The following is an 18,817-nucleotide window of genomic DNA, read 5'->3' as shown; positions in this document are numbered from 1 at the left end:
CTTGAATGATGCTATCCTGTTAAGGTTCATGTTCCCATACTTACATAAACACTAATTTTGTCCCAAAAATATTTTCACATTGAGGATGCAAGTCTCTGCTATCAGCTGAAGTCAGCAGATGACTTCTTGCTTTGAATTCCATTTTGTATGGCAGAAACGTTAACCTCTGCGTGAAGTGGACCTTTAATGGAAATATTTCAGTGCTATGATTCTCTATTATCTGAAGATTTTAGAGTTCAGCTGCAAAGCTGTTCCTGCTTTAAGCACTGTGGCATTGTGCTATCTTTTTAAATTAGATTTTACTGAGGGCTTTTTACTCATAGGACAGACTGGGGAAGGATGACTGATGCACTTTGTCCTTCATTTGCTAGCCCCTTTTATGCCTAAAAAGCAGACTACTAAAACATTGGAGGCCGGAACCAAATGCTCTGCCCCCCCCGCCTCCTTCGTTTTGTTTTTGGCCGAGTGTGTGGGAAGAAAGTTTGGTTCATATGTATTTAAATGATGTGCAGTAGGCAGGTGGCAGAGTTGCTTAATCCTCTGGCCCTTTCCACAGCCTGTTGCATTTCTGCCTTAGATATGCTGGAGGGGAAGTCTCATACTTAGAGAGTAGCAAAGAAACCATGGAACTGGCAGTGGAAGTATGGATGGTTTATCAACCCCTTGATACAGTTAAGACTCTGCTTTAGAGCAAACAGGTTCCATGTAGGCCCCAGAAAAGGCTTTCTTCTAGCTGCTTGTCAGGTTCCTATGCTAGATGTGCAGCAGTTGGTGCTCCCTACTGTTCATCCATCCTAGAAACCAAGTGGGATGGCAGAAGAGACATGTATCACAGACTCCCAGCCTGTGCATTTCTGTGCTGGAGGGTCATTTGCTGCATGGCTAGAATAGAAAGATGGCAGGTATTTAGCAAAAGCAAGGAGCATTCTTATGCCCACACCTTTAGTCATTGTGACAGATGTGCAGGAAGGAGCTTCATCACTTTCGTGTCCAGTATGGAGATATAGTGGGCTGCTAGATCACTCAGTACCTCTCTTGACTTTCAGTCTTCCTTGTCCAGAATGAAAATGTAGTAGGCTGCTGGAGGAAGGCCCAAAGGGTCCATCTCTCCCCTGGCAGCCTGCTTGGTTTTTAGGAAGGGCAAAGAGGTGGCAAAGTGCTTTCCTATGCTGGTCATCAGGTGAGTAATTAAAAGCAATGCTATATTAAGGGGAAACAAAATGTAATTTAATAAATAAATAAATATCTACTATTGCTGCTAGTATATTTAGTTTCCCCTGATTAAATAAGAAAGCCTTTGAAAAATAAGCAAAGGTTCAATAAATCAAATGTGAAAATAAATAAACCTGTAGTACAGATTCTAACTTTTTCCTTGTACAATAGTACCTCAGCTCACGAACACCTCAGTTCATGACCAAATGGGGTCACAAACAGAAATTTCAGAAAAAATTGCCTCAGTTCACAAACTCCTCATTGGGTGACAACCACGATCGCAGCCATGTTGCTGCACATGATTGTGGCCATCTTCCCTGCGCAAGTGCAGTCGCGCCTGTCTCCCTCCCCCCCGAGCATGAGTGCGGCCATCTTCCCTGCCCAAGCGTGATCACAGCCATCTCCCTCCCCTAGCACAATCACTATCGCATGATTATCATTTGGACCCTCCCTCCAAACAACCTCCCCCCCAACTAGGTTAGGGTTCTCTACTGCACTGTACTTTGTCACTTTGTTGTTCTTTGTTACTTTGTTTCAAATTTTTGTGATAAAATATTAACAGAATGGAGTAACCTTATTTACACTGAACCTTATGGGGACATTTGACTTGCCTCGTGACCAAAATCAGCTTGCGACCACGTTCATAGGGGTCAGAATGGATTAACCTTATTTACATTGAACCTTATGGGGGAATTTGACTTGGATCCTGATCAATTTTGGTCATGACCAGAGTTGTGGAATGGATTAAGTTTGTGAGCCGAGGTACCACTGTAAATCTCAAAATGCTAAAATTTCAATTGGAAGAACTGTGAAAGTGGAAGTTGGAATTTTCATCTTGTTCTTTATCTTCATAAAAGGAGACCCACCTAAATTCGAAGAAGGAAATCTAATTTAATCTTAAGCTGGTCCCATTTATAGGACCAAAAGGGTTTATGACTCTGAACCTATGGGTGTGAAGAACAGGCAAAATATTGCATTTTTATCAAGCAAAAGATGGTGCACATACATTATAAGTAGAAAAATATATTTCCCCTATGGTAACTCAAATTCTGTGCTATGCAAAGCACAGAACATTTATGTATAATTCATTCTATTTTTGGTTGCTATGGGAAAGGACAAGGAGCTAAACAGGGCAGTGAGGATTCAATCTCTCACTACTTCCTGCCTACTTCACTGGTGTTCTCCAGTAAGGCCACACGTTTCAAGCTATATTTCAAGGGCTAGAAATGTTTTTTTTTTTTAATCCAGAAAAGGTAAGATGAGGATCTCATGGTAATTGTGCAGTCAGTACCAAATTGTGAGGAATTTTCATGGAGTCACAGAACATACACAGCACTGTACAAGGGAAATTATATGTCAGGTGGGGAAGAGCTGTCTGTCTGCCTCCCGTTTGGCTATTGTGGGATGCTGTTTTGGGTTGTGCCTGCTGCGGAAGCAGCCCTTCAGGGCCTGGGCTCCAGATGTCCCACACAGACCTTCACTTTGCATAAACTGAAATAAATGCTTCTGTTTGTTTCAGCATTAACATATGAAAACAAATCCAATAAATTCTGGATAGAATGTCTGACTCCTGGTATGCATACAGAAGTAGAAATTTAGAAAACTCATTTATTGAGGATAAATGGTCATCTAGAGCATTCCTTTTCATCCCAGGCAACAAATTTCCTTAATGGGAAATAAACAATGACTTCATGTATCTGAGCATCTGCTGCTGTTGCTTATGTTATTACATCAATATATTTACATTTAGATGTGCATTCTTTAAGATGTAAGCTGAGATTCATGCTGAATATTTGTAGGGCATGAGTCACTGGTTCATGGGTTCCACCCTTTCCCTCTGAAGAGCTTAAGATCTGTGTGTCAGATCCTCCTCATATGTGTTCTTTCCTCCTATATGATTGCACAAATCCCACAAATGCATTGCATTGGTTTCCCCAGACAGGTCAGTTTTAATTAGCTGACTTGTTGTGTATCCTCTGCCAAAGTTGTATTACTAATATTAGGTGTTAATACTGTTACAGATTGTTAGTAGGAGCAACATGCTTAAAAAAGGCATCAAACTGTATTTGGCCTTGCTTTTTTCACAATATTGGTGACCATATGAGATTGAACATGCAGAAAGACAGCAAGATGGTTATGCCTCCATTCTGCTTCCAGCCAGGATGCTCATACTGATCATCAGGGCATATGAAAATCTTGACAGTGTTGCCATGGTGATACCTTTCCCTGGCTAGATGGTCTCAATGTAGGACTGCATCTCTTGATGCTGCCACTCCATGCATTCTCTGGGATGTCTGTAAAGGGTGCATGTAGCTGTTGTAGGCTCCTCTTTGCTGGCTTTCAAGGAGTGAGACTTGTTTTTGAAGAGGAGCCAGCAGATGCTCATGTGTTGAGATTGTATGTGGAGGGTAAGGCTCCTGTGAGACCCGATTCTGGCATAAGTTTTGGCACAGTAACACCAACATGAGTTAATATTTCTTCGTAAGCTGCATGCAGTGAGCACTTTTCAGAACAACATCTGTTGTTCACTATATTCTGGAGATCCATTTGAAAGCCAGGCTTCTCCAGGATGTGATAAATTCCTTGTGGCTGTACATTCTGAAAAAAAAAAAAACTAACCAAATGAAAATGACTAAGTCTTTTCAAAATTGAAGTAAATATTGGACCTTAGGCAATGCAAGCTGACAAGGAACAGGAAGTATATCTATACTGTACAGATCTGGCATTGGTCAAATGAGAAATCTATGTGTTATCTGTATAGTGCAGAAGCTGCTATAAATATCCTTTATGACATTTATGTAATCGTCTCCATGCTACTGTTATAACTTGTATTACAGATCATAAGCAGTTTTTCCAGCTGGCAGAAAAATTTCCATCCAAGCAACATCAGTTCCTGGTGCTGGAATGGAAAATCTCCAGTGCAAAATGGAAGAATGAAATAATTGTCTCCATGCATTATGGTGTTGGCATGGAGAAAATGCCATACCAAAGTTATTTCAAGTGGTTGACATGTGGTAACATGTAGACTTGCCCTGAATGGTGGTGTAATGAAGGGTGAACATAGGCAAGTGCAGCTCTGGAATGTTTTTTCAGGTAGGAGTAATGATGTCATCTGCCAGAGCACCAACATAATTGAAATTTTTTTCTTACTGTGGCAAATGAATGAGTTTCCTGCTACTGTGTCAGCAAGTACCAAGTCCAGGCTGGATGTGGGGTGCTGGCTTTTTCCCACTTCTCTCTCCTCTGATGAAGCCTCTTCCAGGTAGGGCATGCAGATGAAGTGATAATGAGGCTTTCATGTTTTGCTATTTTTTGTGACAGTTTAGCATATAAAAATTCTAAATATGACAGTCAGAGACCAGATACATCCTTCCCCTTTGTTTTTGGAATTCCTACATCACTGTACAATTTTGCCTCTGTTATAAAGAACTTTGCATTATTTTGATGCTGGTAAGGCATGAGTTGTTTTTCCAGTAAGGTCAAGCTTTAGGAACAGAAAATGAACAGCACTATGGAAAGCTCCAGGTGGTGCTTCGGCTGAAAGACAGGTTTGCCTGTTATATTGTTCCAGTAACAAGAGCAACAAGACTGACCCTTCAATAAATAGCTTTTTTTAGGGCTGGTTGATCCCACCTCTGTACTTAAGGTGTTGTCTCTTAAAAATACCAAGCAATCTTAGACTGTGTCTTCATGACCGAAGTCTCTGAAATCTAAGAATGGTAATGAAACCTCTTCTGGGTGAAGGGGAGCTGACAGCTGGGTCCTGGGTAGACCACTGGATAACTGAGTCCTGGTGAGATGGAACCCTTGTGATACCTTCCCATGGCGGAATCTTCTCATTTTATCTTTGGAGCCTCCTCTTCTGAGGACAAGGAGTCAGGAGCATCTGAGGATGATCCAAAATAACAAAAAAAGAGTTCTAGTTCATGACATCCACCCTAGTAGTTTGTAATTAAAACCTTTTGCATTTCTCACAAAAAGCTAAATCTGGTAGAAGATCTCTTGTTCGTGTTTAGTACATTTACAAGTTGAACCTATGTTGTCAGAGATAATCACTGAGATGGCTCAGCATTGGAGCTTTGTTGTTGTTTAGTCACTAAATCATGTCCGACCCTTCATGACCCCATGGACAACATTCCTCCAGGCTCTCCTGTCATCCACCATCCCTCAGAGTCCACCTAAGCCCACACTAACTGCCCCAGTGACCCCATCCAGCCACCTCAACCTCTGCTGTCCTCCCTTTGCCTTCCATTGTTAGCAGTATCAGGGTCTTCTCCAGTGAGTCCTTCCTTCTCATTAGGTGGCAGAGTATTTGAGATTCATCTTCAGTATCTGACTTTCTAAAGAACAGTTGAGCATGATTTCCTTTAAATTTGCCTGATTTGATTTCTTTGTAATCCAAAGGACTCTCAGAAAACCTCTCCAGCACCACAGTTAAAGGTGTCAATTCTTCGGTGCTCATTTTTCCTTATGGGCCTACTCTCACAGCCATACATTAAAACAGGGAAAAGCATAGCTTTGACTATATGAACTTTTGTCGACAGGGTGATGTCTTTGCTTTTTAGTATACTGTCTAGATTTGCCATAGCTTTCCTCCCAAGGAGCAAGCGTTTTTTAATTTCTTTGCTGCAGTCACTGTCTGCAGTGATCTTGGAGCCCAAGAAAATAAAATCTGTCACTACCTCAATTTCTTCCCCGTCCTATTTGCCAAAAAGTGATAGGACCGGATGCCATGATCTTAATTTTCTTAATGTTGAGTTTCAAGGCAGCTTTTGTACTCCCCTCTTTCACCCTCATCAGAAGGCTCTTTACTTCCTCTTCACTTTCTGCCATTAGAGTGGTATCGTCTGCATATCTAAGGTTGTTGATATTCCTTCCGGCAATCTTAATTCCTACTTGTGATTCATCTAGCTCTGCCTTTTGCATGATAGACTCTGCATACAAGTTAAATTGGCAGAGTGACAATATTCAGCCTTGCTGTACTCCTTTCCCAATTTTGAACCAATCAGTAGTTCCATGTCCAGTTCTCACTGTTGTTTCTTGACTCGCATATAGGTTTCTCAAGAGACAAATAAGATGATCTGGTACTCCTTTCTCTAAGAACTTGCCACAGTTTGGTGTAATCCACACAATCAAAGGCTTATTGATTCTTACACCCAAGTAATTTTGCATAGCATTGCAGTTATGCTGATAGTAATAAATTGGGCTTTTAATCTGTTGTAGTTTATACACCTGCTTTTTGGTGTGTCTCTGCATGCACTGTCATGATGAGTTTCTGCACTTCACAATATACCACTATTCCACTGACCCAAAAAGTCTTGACTTGGTAATGTTGTCATCTTCTGGAGCTGTGGAAACCTCTGGCCTGATAAAAATGATGTGTTGCTTTTCCAAGGAGAGCCATGGCAGGAATAAGTACCTGTGCCGGATCCAACAGTGCTTAATAGTTTTATATATTAAAAGGAATGCACACATGTTGCTGATTTGATAGTCTGAATTTACTATGGTTTCAGTTGTTTCACTGTTCAGAAACCCAAAATGAAATTTTCAGACTTCAGAGAAATAGGCTAAGGTGCAATTCAATCTGGAGGTTGGTCGTGCTCTTCACTGCAATAAATAAATAATTCATTAGGAAGATTGCAGGGATCCTCTACAGAGGAGTCTGTAGGCAAACATTATTTTGAGGTTCTTCCACCCTGCAAAGGTCTGCTTAACTGCACTGCTTGGGAAACAGGAAAGGAGGCTGAGGCATCTCCCCATTACCTTGTATCATGTACACCCTCTCCTCCTCCCCCTCCCCCAGAATACCCACAGAACCCTTTCCCTGAGCTCACATTTGCAACCTTAGAGAAACAGCCAGCGTGATTCTTTGCATGCCAAGGCTGAGCTGAGGAGAAGGTGCTCCAAGCTGGAGTCCCACATTTGCCTTTGGAGGACATTTCCAGGTTTGGGCCTGGGACTCTGCAAACTCCTATGGGAATCTAGACTCTTTCTAGGATTGCTCTGCTAATAACTTGATAAGATTTATAGAAAGCAAAATAAGGTAATTAATTCTTCAGCTTGTCATAGATAGACTTTCTAATTGTTTACACATGTGAAAAAGGAGAGGACAGGCAGGTTAAGTATTGCTTTGGGCAAGCCAGAACAACTACTTAATATTGGCATTCAGACATTTTTGGCTGTAAGACTTTTGCTGGTGTATTGGATGGTATGCTTCCTCACTGTTAGGTTATATGCACATGCTCCATCTTTTTGAGAACTTCGGTCAGTTGTTCTCTCTATAAAGTGCTTTTAAATAATCCATTTTCTGACTTCTCAAAATGTTGGAGTAACAGCAAAGCTAATTTAGATGAAACTCTATAATTCAGTTAGCACAGACAAAATAGTGTATGGTATGTTTATTATTGGGCTTATCTTTGTTGGTCTGCTTGTTAATTTCTGTACTGCAAAATAACCAAAGCTTTCTGGGTGGTTCCCAAGAGTTAAAACCCTAAAGTACGACATGATACAAATAGAACAGAAAACTTTTAAAAGCCTGAAACAGAATAAAGCCAGAGTAAAATACAGCAGCAAGGTTAAGATACAGGGGCACAATATGCTTAAAAAGGAACCTGAAGAACTAAAAATTAAATGTAACAGTATAACAGTAGTGATTTAAAAAGAAAATATTTAATTATTATTTAAACGCAGTAATGTCAGAAAGACTTTGTGTAATAACTTTGTACTTTTAAGAGGAGATTCTTGAAAATGCTAAAAGGAATGAGATTAACTTGGGATGAGGTTTGATTAGACCTTGTGTGTGTTAGACTGCAGCTTGCTATACATACCTACCTGGGCATAAACTACATTGAACTCAGTAGGGGAGGTCTATAGGTGAATGGTAGAGTTGTTCTCTGGTTAAAAGCCTGGGTTCTCAGACTTGGAAAAGTCTTCTGTTTGAAAATGGCTGCTGCCATGCAATGTAAACATTGAGTTAGATGGACCACTACCCTGACTTGGTAGAAGGCAACTTCCTATATTTCTGCTTCAGAAGTCAAAGATTTTTAGACCTTTCAGATCTGGAAGAGAAAATATTTCCCTGTTAAAAAAACAGATCATCAAATATATTGCATGTGGTAGGGCATTCCAATGTCACTGTTGGAAGAAGCCCTGTTGCCAGTTGCTGACTTGATACATTAGCAGGATATGCAATAGGGCCATTCTAGATGACATCAGAGAGTGACCGGATTGTTACATGGGATTTAAGGTTTTTGGCAGGCGCCTCTATACATCTGATGATGTGCTGTGATTGGCTGCAGAGTTCCTCCTGTCCTTTAATGTGGCTGGGATAGGATGGAGGTAGGAATTGGAGGTCATGGTTAACTCCCCTGGGGGCATTTTAATTTATGCTGCCTTTTCTGCAGGTGTAATATTGCATCATCTTCTTGCTGGGACCAGTGTGTGAATAAAGCAGATTCCCACTGCCTTTTGTTCTGACCCATGCCCCAAATTTTCCCCTTGCACTGTGGTGTTCCGGCAGGGGAGAGTTTCTGCAGTGGTAAACAATTGGTTGCTATACTCATATAGATTCCTTGTGTTGGCATAACTTTAGCCTACCATTGGTACAAGGAGCTTTGGGACTATCGTTTCCCTGCTCAGTGTATGTGGTGGTGTTGGCATGAATTTGCTCGTATTTTACATACTGTGCATAACCTGCAATAAATTTTGTTAGTTCTGGACTGCTCTTTCTGAAAGTGCACATTTCTGCAAATGTGTCATTTTTTTTCTTTGAATACTGCCTGGTTGGACATAATCTAGTGTGAGCTGAATTAATGTAACAATAGGTAGCTAATGATATGATAGCATTCTGTAAAAGTGTGGTTTGTACTTTTATTTAACACTGGGAATCTGATCAAACCAGCTTGTCAGAGCGTCTACCCCAAATAGCTTATTTTCTGTTTGAGAAGAACTGAAACATGTACAGGCCTCTACACAGCTTGTGAGCCATCCAGCTAAATGCAGTCTACTAACCACATGTATTGGCCCACTGGAGACCTGGTAAATCTTCTCTGTTAAATTCATGAGACTGCAACAAACAGGGCTTGGGAGTTTCTGTTTGCTGAGACCCATGTTGTACAGCCCTGTCTTAGTGTAATTCACTGCAGAGTGCAGCCATACTGGGAATGATAGCAACAATTGGAGGAGTGTTGCATAATTGGAACATGATACCGCTTTTGGGATCCAGAATAGTAATCCCTCTGTTTCAGAAATGCTGCTTGGACAGCAGTTGCACTGCGCTAGCAAATGTTGCCATTTTAAGAGTAATTTGCAGAGAGCCAAAGAGTACAGTCTTCTTTATTGTGCTATTTTTTAAAAACTGAAAATTGTTTTATTAGGAGCTCAAGATTAAGTAAGGCACAGAAAAGACATTGCTTTTGCCTCATTCCTAGAGGTCATGTTTACATAACCATGGATGTCACTACAGGAATGCATCAGATGTTTTGAAATGGGCCAGCTAAGAATTCCAGCAATGACACACACTTTTATTAGATGTGTATTTAGGACAAGAATTCCCTTTTCCCTTGCAGTTATGGTGAGGCCAAGGTCTGCATTGAAGAAGATAGTTGCAATATTTCATCCTCTTGTAATGCAAGGATAGTAGAAGAATTCTCTCCCCCCAGAGAAAAGTGCCAAAATAGAGATAAATTAGATAACACCCTCAAACCTAATGAAATTAAAGTTATATGAAAGTTGCAGTTTTTTTAATTTATGTAGAACATGTTCATATACCAGGTTTTAATGTATGCCATGGAGAAGAACAGTATTGATCAGGCAGGTAGGCAGAAAGCTGAGCTGGAAGAAAGGAGTGACTGAACAAGTGTTCAGACTGAAAATGGATCTATGGCGGTGATGGATGGCAGAAACTATGGTTTATAGGCAAGAGTGGAAGAGGTTTTTCTTTTTTCTTTTCTTTTCTTTTTTTTTTGAGCTGAAGGCTATGGAGAAAGAGGAGCTAGGGAAATATTTTAAGGTTTGGGGCAGGAAGAACTCAGTACTGTTTGCCATAAGTTAGTGGAGAGGCAGCTTTGGAGTCTGGGTTACTGAGAAGGAGGAGGTAAAAAAATGCAGCTAGCCAGTAACAGATGAGAGTGCAAATCAGTTTCAGCTTACCAGGCATGCCTGTATTTTTTCTTATACTTTTTTAATAGTGAGAAGAGACTGTAATGCCGCTGAATTCATTTGTCCCAGATGTATACTGCAAACTAATAATCATGGAGAAAGTGATCGATCCAATGATTGCACAAGTTATTTAGATAAACTTAACGCAGGAATTTAAAGATTAAATACATCTGGCAAAGTTCTTTCCGTATCCTTGTAGAGTTTATAGTCACGCTTTATCTTTCAAAATAAATCTGGCTATTTTATTGCATTTCCCTGGGGATTAATTTTTATCCACACAACTGAAAGGAATTGACACCATAGCTTGAAAATCATGCATTTCATGTTACGTAGTACTAGATGATTCAAATGTAATGTCAAACTATGGTTTGACATGTAAATAAACTTGGAAAGACAGTTGGAATTACTTTTCCACCATATTGTGGTTCTCTCCATCTCTTCCAGGTTTTAGGCAAGTCATAGTTTAGCATTTTATCCAAACTGGGAAGCTGCTTTGTTTTTGTCCCCAAAAACCAGGACTGGAAACGACGGATTTCTAAGCTCTCTTTACAGACCATGGTTTGCAAGGTGGGCGTGATCTTGAGTTATGATCTGCCTTGAAACAGGGAGGGAAGGAGGAAATTGTAGAGAAGTGCATGATGTGAAGAAAGAGGGAGAGAGCACAACAACCCAGTATTTCTGCTAAGCTTGTTCACAGAGCTGCCAAAATAGACTATGTATTACATTTGAGATAGCCCTGCATAGTTCTAGAACAAGGGAAGGAGTCAGGGGAGAAATGTAGGCTTTGATGTCAAAACCATGTTTTGCCTGAGCCTCTATCTCTCTGGCTATGCATACATTGCTTCTCAGCCTGTTGTGTAGCTTGGGGCTATGCCTGCTGCCTGGAGCATTCCCAACATACTTCAAGAAAATAAAATTGTACATAAATAATAGCAAGTCCTTTTTTTTTCTTCAAATGAATGTGCTCTAATGTGATCTTGCCACTCCACTAATATTTCTAAATTATTAGAATCATGATAGCTTTCATTCTTCTTTTTGCCCCTAAAAAACAAAACAAAATAGATCCCTCTTTAGAGTTAACTTTATTTAGCCCATGGACTAAAAACTGTGTCTTAACACGTGATTAGACTCTGTGGTATGAAATCTATGCTCCATGATCCTTTATGTCATTTCTCCTCCAATGAATGGGTTCATGTTTCATGTGGAGGCTCAGAAGCTTGCTGCTTATTTTGTAATTGAGAACCTTGACCTCTGAGTGGTATTGGGGTTCATCTTATGCAGAGGCTTATGTTAACCATCTCGTAACATACATAAGAGAATGGGTTCACTTCAGGTTTTAAACTAATATACCTCTCTTGATTTCTTTATGTCACTGATATATCATCCAGATTGTGACATATGCAATTTCTGGGGTGACTGAGAGCAGCAGCAGCTGCTGCAATTTGCAAGCCTTCATGCAGCCATTTAAAACCCACAACCTGACCCATAATTGCTTTCGTCTTCAGGAGAGTGTTGCACAGTTCTTAGGCAACCACACCCAAAGTGCTTCATTTTCAGAAGTAATAAGTAAAGCTTTCTGAGCATATTAGGAAAGGTGAGTACTGAGGTGCATACATAGTTTGTGTTGGCATGGAACAAAAAGCCAGAATTCTGGGGAACTTTGTTTTATCATTCACATACTTGTCTGATGGTGCCTCTAGTCTTTTGCTGTTGGTTGGCTTATCCTGCCAGTGGGAACAACTGAACTATTAATATTCTTCAAACTGGCACTCCTGATTTGTTGTGCCCATCCTAAGCCGCTACTGGAAAATGCAAACATGCTATGTAAATGGCAGTGTCTCCAGAAGCACTACCAGAATTGCACAATGAAGGACCAAGCCAACACTGAAACCCATGTGCCACATACATGTAGAAGGAGCCTACCCATGATGCTGTTGGAAATGAGGACCTCTCTCCCTCTCCCTCTGTATACATCCTGACACAAGGGAAAATACACAACTTGGCAGTCACCAAAGTCAGTAGGAATTTTCTGTGCCAGGGAAGCTGGTGTAACACTGTGCTTTTGATATGGGTGTGCCATTCATGACCTGCTATGCCTCCATCCCAGTTTCATTCATTCCACCAGGGTAGGGTCACAGGTATATCTGGGATGTTTTATTACAGTATGTGTTATTGTTACATTTATTATTTATTATTTATTTATTAAAACATTTTTACATCCAAATGCCTTCAGCAGATGCCAGAAACCCCAACAACAGCATTGTTTGCCAGGCAACAACATCAAGGAATTCCACAAAGAAGGAGTTAATACACTGGAAACTATATTCTAGATGATCCATATGTCCATGCAGAACTACCAGGAGTGCCTCTCATTTAAAAGTGCTTTCTCAAATATAGGGAATCCCTAGCTTTTGAATGAGTTCTGTCCCTGAGAAAATGGACATTTGTCTTTAAGTCGAGTTGAATGTAAGTTGGATCATGTATAGTCAGCCCTCTACCTATACAGCAGTAAGGGGATCATGACCCCTGTGAAACTAGAAAAAAATACATATCTCTAGCCTCCCCCACTCCCCAAACTCACTGGTTTCTCCTCTTTGCAGTAGGGAAATGCTAAAGAGATTTCTCTCTCTGGATGGGCAGAGCAGGAAAGCATGCTTTGGAGGTCTCATTCTCTACTTTTTCACTTTCTCTCTCTCTCTCCTTCTCCCTCTCTGTGGTGGTGATGATTTTCCATAGTAATTTTAAAAAAAACTTTATGGCAGCTTTGTCAGGATGGGTTGTTCATAACTTGGACATAATTTGTAACTTGGGGTCCACCTGTATTCTGGTCCCAAGTAGTTTAGAGCATTTGTTATCAATAATTAAACATTAAAACTGGTCAGGTATGGGATAGGCAGCCCATGTAGTTCCTTCAGTATAGGTGTCACTTGCTGAAAAGAGGCAAGTTGCGACAAGAGCCAGGTTGATGCATTGTGCGCTAGTTCCAACTTATGGAACAGCATGAAGGACAACCCATCATAGAGGATGTTACTAGTGCCCATCCAGGGGACCATAGCTGTTTAGCTCTTCAGATACTACTTGTACTAATTTTGTAACATCAGTGGTGTGCATAAAGAAAAGCTGCATGTGTACAGTAACTACCGCATTTTAAGAAAAAATAGCATTGTCTTTTAATGTTTGACTCACCAGGAGCAAAGTTACAGAATCTGTATGTAGACATTAATCCTTCTTAGCCTTACCAAAGTGACATAAATAAGGCAACAGATTCTCAGGCCAGGAGTGCAGCTGCACAGAGACTACCTCAAGTACAAAAATAAAAAAGCAATGTTTCCTTTTAATTCAATTTTTAAAATTCAGTTTTAAAGGAAACTTGCTATTAGAAAACAACATTACCAGTAGTGATGCAGTTCTGCTGATTCTGTTGGACTATTTCCTCATGAATATGCATGGAACTGGCCTCTAAATCTGCTGCAGTGGCTCTGTAATGGCACATTGTTCTGTGTTGTTGGACAGTTAGGGAAAAAAAGTGGCTTTTTATATACACAAGAGAGAAATCCATTTTTATCTTGAACTAAAACTGGAGCCTAGTATTTTGCTATTGGGTGATCTGATAGTTTGCTATTATAACTTCAGAGGAAGGGCAGCTGTGACTTGCCGCCATAACACAATGCAGTCTTTTCTCACCTGCTGCCAACCATTGCATAAAAACAATTTGACTCAAATTTCTTTCCCTAACATGTGAATTAGACATGCTGTTGCTTGTTTCTGCGCTGAAGCCAGATGGTACAAGAGGACAATGATGTGTAGTGTTTTATACACTTCATGTGTAACACTGGATGAGGCTCCCATGTATACTTTGGATTAATTAAAATGAGAATCCAGCCACAGGGTAATAGTTAAGGTCTAACTTATAATTTAAAAGACACATCTATCTGCTGTTGTGAAAAAGGAGTTAAGCTTAATTATTTTAATTATAGAAAGATTTTTATTTGCGTAAGCATTTTGTGTCAATATATGGGAGGTTGCTCTTTTAAAGCATTGGAATTGTACTGCAGGTTTCTACAATTATCTGAATGTGTATTTTTATCTAATTTCAGTAAATATATTTGGGTGAATTATTATCAGGACTAAAAAGTAACCATAATACTGGTATTCCTGTACCTTTGGGGTTAGTTTGAGTGTGACATTGCCAGCTGGGTGGGGAGAAAACTTCATGGTTGGGTTGGTGAGATACTGGCAAAGTTAGAACTGAGCTAGGTTATTGCAGCACTAACACCAAGTCACAAGATCATGGAAAACATAAAAATAGAAAGTAAAGAATGATACACCTAGTTTCATGTCAGTATATTATGATGTAAATTTGTGAGATCAGTGAGGTCTGCAGTAAAATTTGCACCACAAAGTTCACATATGAAAATAAATAACGCCTTTCTGTTTTATGCTTTTTGTGGCATCCTGACTTTGTTTTGTTAGTACAGGAATGCCAACCTGAAACTAAACCTCTGCCTCTCACACATCCCCTGTCCTCTACAACCTGAAAATTGTTTACCTCTGATCAGCAACTGACTGGAAATTAGGGATTTCCCTGCTTTCAGCTCTCTTAAAAGTGCTGCATTTAGACTTTTTTAAAGCTTCCATTAGTGCCAGTGGAGGCTTTTCAAAGGACTAATTGCAACACTATGGACATGTATATTTGGTCCCATCCATGGACTCCACCCACTTATCCTTTTGTCCTGCCCACCACTGGAATGTGGCTTCCACAAGAGATGAAGAAAAAGGCTTTATGGTTTCCGACAGAGATGATGTCTCTTCCTTCCTGTTTTATTTTCCCTTCTGTCCTCTCCTCTGCCTGGATGTTAAAAGACCTTCCCAGAGCTGGTTGCCAGAGAAGGGAGATGGCTATAGTATACACATTGAAAGGCTAGCTTGTTTCTCCCCAGTGTTAATCCTCAGTAGAAGGGAAGCGTAAAGGCTGATGGTCTCACCTCTTCTTCTCATACTGGGATCCTGACTGCACTGCTCTTTGTTACATGTCTGAAGACAGAGCCAGATCAGCAGGCGGGAGCAATGCCTATGTATCAGCATTTGGTTCGCTTGTATGCACACCTGTTCTTTAAGCTGTAGAACCAAAAGGAAGCTGCTACACTTTTTCTTGTAAAAAATATTTAGTGTATCTGTTGTGGCAAAGATAGGCAATGTAGATTTTAAAGAAAATCTGTTAAATTTTTTACTTATGCTTTCCCTTTAAAGTAATAATTGAGATACTGATAATTGAAGCAAAGGTTATATGGGTAGGAGGTGCTGCAATCCTTGTATGAGCTGAAAGCAGTGGGATTTACTTCTGAGTAGATATGCATGTGATTGTACTGCTAGGGCATGTTTAGACCAAAGAAAGACCTACAAATCCCAGATTTCTTAGCCTGTATTAGTTATGCATAGGATTATACCCTTGAAGTACTGTTTGAAGTAAGCAAGAGAAAAGCTTAATATAGGTATATATGGATCTTTTCATTCTTTAGTTGACAAATAAGCATCAATAAGACTGCATGCTAGGCCTAGCAAGCCTACTGTAATAACTTATTACTGAACATTTATCAAAAGAAGTTGACAAAACTCATTGACCGCATGTTATGTTTGCATGTAATGGTGACAGAATATGGGTTCATTAAATAACCCACAGTTTGCTGCAGAATGTGCTAGTCACATTCCACAACCAATTTGAATATTGCACCATCCACTGGGGATGGGTGCACAGCATGAGAAAGTTCCTGCTGCTGAGGCTCTAGTCATCCACATCCATTCCATTTCCCCAGAATGCTGCTGGGCCCCATAAGAGGCTCTCTGAGGAAAGAAGGTGGTGAGCTGGAGCTTTGGCAGTGGATGCTTGGCTCCATGATATGCCTACCTAATGTTCAAAAAGGCAGACGGGCTGCCTTCTGTCACCTTCTGGTAAACTTGGGGGGCAGCGAGCAACTAGGATTGCAGGGAAAAGAGAAAAGGTGATGAAGCATGTGGGATAAAGAGTGGCTGCTACAGTGAACTATGGAGAGGAGAAAGTGTGGTTGCAGTTCTGGCCAGAGAGATGCCTGGGATGGGGAGGGGACACACTTTAGAGGGCCCCTTCCCTGGGGCATTTCTCAAACTCAGCAGATCGAATGCACTTGTGAAACACAAAGGTATGTGCCTGTTGATATTTGTTGGTTAAATGCTGAGATCCAGTGATGGATTGAAGCTGCAGGTAGGTGACTAGATTGTTTCGCCAAACCTCACCTGTCTTAATTAGAGAGGCTTCTGAGGAATTTGAATCATGCCTTGAACAACTACATGGTAGTCTATTCCTCTCACCCAAATTAGTTGTTACGGTTTTGCAGGTGTTGGGTGTTCTGGGTCTTGGAGAGCATGTCTGGCATTGCCAGTACCTCACAGTGTATTATAACAATGAAAGGTCCCTTGAGACAGGGAGGACGAAGGAACACTGAGGTTATGGTTTATTTTCATTCAAGTTCTGAAAGCAATCTGATTTTTGGAAACAACAATTGGTTTTTAGTCCAGATGGAAAGTGCTTGCCAACTTCAATTTACATCATGGAGTTGATTTCAAAGAGGAAAATGCACTTGATATGTATTGGAATGAAACAAACAAACAAAAATGTGAAAAAGCCAATGCAACTATCCCTTCCCTTGTACTCTCCCCCCCCAAATTATCTGTTTACTAAATGCAAACCCCACTCTCCCAATATGCATAGATCTATAAGCATAATTTTCCATTAATTTTTCAGAAAGTATTATCTCTGCAAGATTGGCTACAGGGAATGTTGACTCTTCCCTGCTGAGGTTCGGGAGAGTGTGATGGTTCACACAATCAAAATAGGCTGAGGTGGCTTATTTTAAGTTTCAGTACATGCTGGATGTAATTTCCATGATCACTGCCTGGATAGATTTTCCTGTACTGTCTGAATTCAGAAGACATGACTTGCTGGAATGTGGGGGAACCCTCTAATAACCCTACAACAGCCCGTGGATTATTATTGGAGAGTTATTTCTCCCTCCAACAAGCCTTACTACCTGCATTTGGGTAACATGACAGACTGCACCCAGAAAATCCAAGATTTTGGAAATAACAAGTGACTCTCAGAGAGGGAACTCTAACCTTGGAATTCCCCATCTGCTGCTTCAGGAGCCTCTGTAGCTGGTGGTTTTTCACATCAGAAGCCAAGTTAGGAATGAGGGTGTCAGTGAGAGTGCCCAGAAAGCTCCAAAACTGGCCAAGGATCTGCTCTGACCCAGGTTTTGATTCATTTTATAAAAATTCCAATGAAGTCCAAGAAATGGAGATGCCAAAAACATGGTTCCTTCTTCACTTCTGTCCTTGAGTCTGGCATTGTCAAGAGCTAGTTTTGCACATACAAGGCAACAGACCAGTCCTTTGCAAAAGCTCTTCGTCCCCCAAAGTTCCAGGAAGCACAATCACGTCAGAGTAAGTCTCTGAGCATGCACACAGTGCTTTGTTGAACCCAATCTAGCCACTACTGAGAACACTCTTTTGAACCCCTGAGGCCTCTCCCTCTGGGAGCGCCCTTTTGGAAGTGGTCATACTTCATCTCTGTATACCACCCTTCTAGTTGGCTAGCCCTTCTCTTGCAATGCTGCATCATGGGATCAAGAGTTGTACCAGGCTCAGCTGACTCCTGTCCCTCCTGTTCCACGCTCCTTTCCATCAGTTGCAGATCCAAGTCCATCTAAGCACCTAAAGAGGGTGGCCTTGGGATAAGTCCTTCTGCCATCCTATTTCAGTGTCTGGGGGTGCCTGTTCTGAGGGCCACTGTCACTCCTCATCTGATGAGTGCAAATCGGCCTGACCTTGATTGTTTTTTTCATTCCCAACAGGCAAGAACCTTAGATTGTTTGAAGACTCTATTGCCTTATTGTTGGAGGTCCCCATAGCTTGTAGTAGGATTGCTATGTAACTGTCAGTAATGATACACTTATTACAGCATTTTCTGTAAGTCTACAAAGGATAATAGACATCATCATTTTAAACTAACTTATTCGCTAGTACTATGTATGAGGGGTGAGTTGGGCTTTTATTTTATGTTACCTACTTTCCTCTTCTAAATGACGTGGCAGCCTTGTAGAGATGTGTCTTTATGTATGACTCTTTTTCTGTTGATATAAAGTTCACAAAGCAGATTCATATGCCACTGATGTATTTGTGAGCAAAGAGCAACCTATATGGAGATTTCATCTGTGCTTGTGCAATGTTGGCTTTCATCCTGTGGAAGTCCTTAATTTCAACACCATACTAATTATTATACTGCCAGATCATATAGAGAACTAGTGTGGTGTAGTGGTTAGTGTGGGACTGGGATTCAAGTGATCTGGATTCTAGTCTCCACTCAGCCATGGAGCCAACTGGGTGACTGTTACAGGGTTGTTGTTGTGGGGAT

At 40.7% G+C, this 18,817-nt stretch overlaps 1 protein-coding gene across 10 annotated transcripts in view; it reads left to right on the top strand.

Annotated features, from left to right (window-relative positions):
• The window catches only part of LTBP1 (latent transforming growth factor beta binding protein 1), a 242,920-nt gene that overhangs the window by 5,397 nt on the left and 218,706 nt on the right, over positions 1 to 18,817 (top strand). The window lies entirely within an intron of this gene.

The sequence above is a fragment of the Varanus komodoensis genome, unplaced genomic scaffold (assembly GCF_004798865.1).
Source record: "Varanus komodoensis strain SLA01 unplaced genomic scaffold, ASM479886v1 scaffold1, whole genome shotgun sequence".
In the NCBI taxonomy this organism is placed as follows: domain Eukaryota; kingdom Metazoa; phylum Chordata; class Lepidosauria; order Squamata; family Varanidae; genus Varanus; species Varanus komodoensis.
The sequence above is the reverse complement of the archived record's forward strand: the minus strand, read 5'-3'. Positions and strand labels throughout refer to the sequence as shown.